Raw genomic sequence first — 7,057 nt, 5'->3', positions numbered from 1 at the left:
GTTGTCATTGCTTCTAAGATAGTTTTTTACTGATCTGAGCCACTTGAGATTGAATTGGGCTGAATTTGGCTCCTGAACTAAAATGACTGTTAATATCTTAAGTGTAATTTTCTTTGTATTCACAAATTCATCCCACAGGCTGGATTGGACCCTTTGGTGGACCGGTTTTGGCCCACGGGCCGTATATTTGACACCTGTGATCTAAAGTGTGTTGAACTAGTAAAATACTATCATAATAACCTATAAATAATAATAAGTCGAACAAATAATGGCAATTTATCCTATGTTATAGTGCAAAAAAAAGTTAAATTACTGTATGAAAATTTTAAAATCTACAAACTATAGTTAAAAAATGTGAATAACATGAACCAACACCTGAAATATCTTAATGAATATAAGTGTAATTTTAACAATATTCTGCCTGTTATTAAATATTTTGAGTATTTGTAGATCCACCATGATGTTTAAGTTGTAATTTACATGTATAAATAATAAACCGTGGCAGATTATTGTTAAAATTGTGCTTATTTTTCTTACGAAATTTCAGGTTGTTCATAATTGTTCATGTTATTCACTTTTTTTTTCTAAATATAAACATGTCCATTATGCAATTTTACTTTTTTGATTTTATTTTATTTATTTATTTATTTCGAACACTGGTCACTGGTCCGGCCCACTTCAGATCATATTGGTCTGGATGTGACCCCTGAACTAACATGAGTTTGACAGCCCTGGTTTAATATATTACGTAGCTGTAGAGCATTCTGTCTTTGTCTACATTGTCTTTATCAGAGGTGTCAAAACTTATTTTAGTTCAGGGGACACATTCAGCCTAATGTGTAGAATAATAATAATGACTTAGATTATTAACAAATAAACCAAATATCATGAACTTCCATGAACAACCTGAAATTTCTTAAGAAAAAGAACTGCAATTTTTAACAATATTATGCCTCTGTTTATCATTTACACATATATATTATAACTTCAACATCACAGTGGATCAACAAAGGTACACTGTAAGTCCAGACTTTGTATTTACTAAAATACTTTAATTGCAATTTGCTTAAATGGTTTAAGTTTTATTACATTACTATCCATTGTTGAGTATATTCTACTAATTTGTAGCCCGGGGGTGTCAAACTCATTTTCTATCGGGGGCCACAATCAGCCCAATTATATCTGAAGTGGGCCGGACCAGTAAAATAACAGCATGATTCAATAAATAATGACAACTGCAAATTGTTTTAGTGCAAAAAAAAACCAAAACATTCAATTATTCCAGTATTTACATTTATAAACTATCCAACAAAAAGGATGTGAATAACCTCAAAAAATTACATTTGTTAAGAAAGATAAGTACAGTTTTATCAATATTATGCCTCGACTAATCATTTATACATGTGTATTACAGATCAGATCTACAGAGGCACAAAACATTTAATAATATGTAGAAAATTGTTAAAATCGTGCTTAATTTTCTTTAGATCAGTGTTTTTCAACCTTAGGGTCGGGACCCCATATGGGGTCACCTGGGATTCAAATGGGGTCACCTGAAATCTCTAGTAATTGATGAAAAAATTTTTTAAAAATTACTAAAAATATACATGGTGAGTTGATAGAGATGATCCCAATCCATAAAAGACATGACAAACTGTGAAGCTGAAACTGAAATACTGTGGTTCTGTTTTTTTGTCAAATGTTCATTGTGGTCAGTTTCAGATGCTGCAGCTCTTTCATAATTCATAGTTTCAGTTCTTGTTTGTTCAGTATTAATTGTCAGCCTTTTAAATCACAGCTGGACTGACTGTACATATCCTGACCAAGGAAAATAAAATTCTCACTTTGTGCAGTAATCTACACCTGGCTTTACTGCCTCTGTCCATAATAATATATATTATATAGACTAAATGTCTAAAATTAACATTTATTTGCAAAAACAAATTAATTTTAGCAAAAAAAAAAAAAAGAATGTCTGGGGTTGCCAGAAATTTGTGATGTTAAAATGGGGTCATGAGCCAAAAAAGGTTGGGAACCACTGATTTAGACATTTCAGGTTGTTCATATTTGTTCAGGTTATTCACATTTTATTGTTACAGGATAGTTTCTGAATATAAATATTTTCATAATTTAATGTTTATTGCAATAAATCAAAGAGAAAAAAATGGTGTTGTCATTATTTATTGGTTATTATGATATGATTTTTGAGTTTGATGTCCTAATTTACATTTTGCAAATTCATCCCGTGGGCCGGATTGGACCCTTTGGCGGGCCGGTTTTGGCCCCCGGACTGCATATTTGACACCTGTGTTGTAAACATAGTCCAAAGTACAAAAAAGTTGAAGTTGAATGGATTTAAATCACTAAGTTTTAGTCATGACCACACCTTTTTTTTTCTTCTCCGCATTGCATTGTGGGTATTGGGCATGTTGAAAATGTTTTGTTTTGGGTTTTTTTTATGTGCAGGGGTTCAGCGGGGTTGTGGTGTTAGTGTTAATTTGAACTTAATGTGTGTATGGCAATGTTTACTGGCCTTTTTGTGTTTTTGTATTTTTGTAGAGCTGCACTATGAGTGAGAGCCATAGGCCCAACAATGGTTTTACTGTTCATCAAAAATGTCTTTAATTTATGTAAAGTCTTTGCTTTGTTAAAGTAAAAACACATCTTGAACTGGCAGATGATATTGAGTTAACTTAATTAAATAAGTGAAATAAGTTAAATTACTATATTAAATTGAATAATTATACAAAGCAATTTATATTGCAAAAGATTTTTAATTTAAATCAACTTGGAATTGAGTCCAATGAAATGATAATGTTAAGTTTAATGATTACACAAAGCAACTGACATTGCAACAAAATTTTAAGTTAAATTCACTTGGCATTGAGTGTGTTGTACTTAAAAGAACAATTCCATTCAAATCAAGCATTTAAGTTTAATACACTCAAGTTTTCATCACTCATTACTTACATTTTTTAAGGCAATCGGTTTCCTCAAAGTTTTAAAGTAAACTCAACTTATCCAGTCTTACAGTGTACAAAACATTTAATTACAGACATCTGGAACTGAAAAATATATGAAACTTTATAATCAATACAACTCTGTAAATTCATCCTGTGGGCCAGATTGAATGTTTCGGAGGGCCTGTTGTGTGACACTGCTGGTCTATATTAATAATCTACTATATGGGTTTTTCTGAAACTGTATGTCTATGCTTGAAGGTGTAATAATAGATCTTTCACTCTGACTTGTTGTTGCTGTGGCTGTGAAGGTTCTGCTGATGGTTTTACAATGTCAAATCTTTACATGATGATTTATAACGGATATGATGTGCTTTGTTGGAAAATGTCTAAATAAATTGTAGAGTTGAATGATTGCAAATAAAATGGAACTGAATCCACACTACAATTGTTATTATTTCCAAGTATGTGTCAGTTGTGTTGTATTCCTTTTATTATACAATTTCTGTGAATTTTATAACCTCCTGATTCAGCCAGCAATGCATTTTTGTTTTCTGTAGTGGACAAGAGTTCCATAGCTTTACTTAATTAATTAATTAAATAAATAAATAAATAAATAAATAAATACTGTTTGCTACAAATGACATTCCATGCAAAAAAAGGCAGTTATTTAACCTATAAAGACCCTTTTTATTATAATATTATTCTTTGAATTTTGCATTTTTTTGGTGAAAATCAGGTATTTTCCAATATTTAATCAACATATCATGTAGATGTTCATAAAAGCTCAAATTAAAGTTGAGGGTTATTATATCGGAAACAGAGAAAACTGAAGAATAAGTGACTTTTTCAGTAAAATGTATCATTATCTCAACATAAACCAAGCATTTCCATCCAACTCCATGGGTTTTACTGGTGAATCGATGTTGTAGAAGATGATGGTGTTTCCACAGTAACTATGAAGCCTCTGAACATCCCAATGGGTCATATCTGATGACCATGAAAAGATGACAAACTGTATTTTACATTATTTACATGAATTGATAGGATTAGTGGATCAACAGGTATTAACATTTATATCAGGATATGCTTTTGTCTGTGACGGATGTTTGAGTCTTTATGGGTTAATTCACTTATTACACTGTATTGTTTTGTTTTGTTTTTCTATTGCACAGATCTCTGTTATTTATTAAGTGGGGACTGCAGATGAAAACTAGCATTGGCGCTAACTCTGGCATATTTCCATGTTTATACTGAAATGGAATGTATAAATGTGTTCATTAATGTGCACTGTCCCGCCTAAATAAAGATAAATACAATTAATTAAAAAAAAAAAAGAAAAAGCCAACATTTTTACTTTCCTGGGTCTCAGGAGGACATTAGGATTGAGAATTAGAGAATTAGAACCCTAACCCTAACCCACATTTAAAAAAAAAAAAAAGTAGTCCAGCCACACAAACCCCTGTATATTGACGAGACTGAGGTGGAGAGGGTGAAAACCTTCAAGTTTCTTGGCACTTACATCAGCGAGGACCTCACCTGGTCTCAAAACACCCAACAAATTATCAAGAGGTCCCAACAGAGATTGTACTTTCTGAGAAGACTGAGGAAATTTGGCATGTCAACCAAAATCCTCAGCTGCTTCTACAGATGCAGTATCGAGAGTGTCCTCACTGCCTCCATCACAGTCTGGTATGGAAACTGCACAGCACAAAACAGGAAGGCACTCCAGCGGGTGATCAAGACTTCACAGCACATTACTGGGGCAGCCTTCCCCTCACTGCAGGACATTTACAAGACCAGAGTCTTACGAAGAACACACAACCTGATCAGAGACAGTACACATCCACAACACTCACTCTTCACACTCCTACCATCAGGCAGACGTTACAGGAGTTTGAAGTCTAAGACCACAAGGCTGGCAAACAGTTTTTACCCACAGGCCATCAGGCTTCTCAATGAATCACTTAAACATCCCCCATGCAACACAAGCACATACTGTTAGCACTGAACACTTTACTGCTGGTTTTAATTGTTTTATTGTTTTAATTTTTTATAGTTGATTTTTATTATTGCTATTGTTTCCCCTATTCTTATTCATTTTTAGTGTGTTCTGTTTCTTTTTTAGGGAGATGAACAGAATAAGAATTTCATTGCATAGTATAAGTACCTGTTTTTGCTGTGCATATGACAATAAAACTCTTGAATCTTGAATCATTTGAAAGACGTTTATTCTGCCTTTCTTGTTCGCATTTCCAATAATCGCGCATATTTGAATGACACGTGCAGTGACCTGTCAATCAGCTGGGGTGGAACTGGCACCTGAGGTGTCCAATCAGGTTCCGGAGTTGACCAGCGCTAAGCAGAGCCCTGGCTCTGGTGCCAAGTTAGTAATATTTTCCTGGGCATGACCCGCCCTACTCTGCCTCTGATTGGCTCATCAGTCCTCATGCCTAAAGTTAACCAATCTAATCAGTGAAGGTACTAAGTACTAGCCAATTAGAGGCAGAGTAGGGTGGGTCATGGCGTCACCATCCTAGGGGAAAACATGGGCAATTTGGCTCAGATACTAGTGAATGGTGCACATCAGGGGGATTTAGAAGTGGGTATACACAATGAAGACTGAAAAATAGTTAGGTCTACTCTGTATACCGCTGTATACCCTGGACTACACCACTGGTTTGACTGGTCTATTAATTTTTCTATTGCCAAATATAATATATTTTGTTTTACATAGATTCAGTGATAATTTGTTAATATCAAACCACTTCTACAGGGTCTCTAATTCCTTTTCCACTGCACACAAAAGCTGCCCAAGATCTTCTCCGGTGCCGTGTAGACTTGTGTTGTCAGCAAATAAGACACTTCAGACCATATTGGTCTGTATGTGGCCCCTGAACTATAATGAGTTTGACCCCCCTGCTTTAGATCAGGGATGCACCGATACCACTTTTTTCCAGACCAATGATGAGTACAAGTACTTACATATGAGTACTTGCCAATACCGAGTACCGATACAAGTACTTAATAATCCCATTCCAGTTCTTAGTTCCTTTTGTAAATGTGCTTTATTGTCATTGTCATTAGTCTGACTGGAACAAAGTGCTGCTACTGACATTTAATATGTTGGAATGAGCATTTCTCAATTAATCCACCAGTGAGGGCCACTCTTAAATAACCATACTGAACAAATACCACAAAGAAAGTGAAGTTTTTGAGAAGACGAAGAAGAAAGTTTGTAATAATAAACATGGAGACGACAGAGGTAACACTAATGTGGATACTAATGTTGCAGCGTTTTCGCTGGTAAGGCTTAAAAGCTGAGCTTCAGGAGGTAGAGAAAAGATAAATGAGCGTTAAGTTTAGTTTTCACTTCCGCTGGCAGAGGTCCACACCGCTCCGTACCTCCATAATATTATAAGTAGGACAGAAACCAGCTCAGCTCTGGGTAGTTGTCCTAAATCTGTCAGTAGTTTTTCTCTAACTCACACAGTCACTCTTTGAACAGATCCTCTACCTCCACAGTTCCCGGTGGTATTCTCCATCTGGGTACTCATCCACCAGCACCTGGAAAACAGATGGAATGTACGCAGAGGATGAAAAGAACTGTCTGTATCTGTCTGTGTCTTTAACGTCACTTGCAGTCAGCGTTACTTTTATCACTGTTATTCATTTTCAAAATCTCCACACTCTTCACACTCCCCACACATTTTTCCACCGTACCTGCTGCACTGAAATGTGAATGTCACACGGCCGTAAATGGTATTGGTGTAGTGTATCGGATTACTTTTACGAGTACGAGTACAAGTAAACACACTGAGTATTGGAGCTGATGCCCAATACTGGTATCGGATCAGTGTATTGGTCTGTATGTGGCCCCTAAAATAAAATGAAACATCATTAATTGTTAACATCTTCAGTGAAATTATTGCAGTTCACACACTCATCCTGTGGGCTGAATTGGACCCTTTGGTGGGTCAGTTTTGGCCCACGGGCCTTAGTCCTGCTTTTATTTGCATGTTTCCCTTCCTTGTCACACTCATTTGTTTACTGGAGCTGGTATTAAACCTCATCACACAGTAAACTCTTGTATTTGC

The sequence above is a fragment of the Sphaeramia orbicularis genome, chromosome 18 (assembly GCF_902148855.1).
Source record: "Sphaeramia orbicularis chromosome 18, fSphaOr1.1, whole genome shotgun sequence".
Lineage (NCBI taxonomy): Eukaryota > Metazoa > Chordata > Actinopteri > Kurtiformes > Apogonidae > Sphaeramia > Sphaeramia orbicularis.
Note: the sequence above shows the minus strand (reverse complement) of the source record.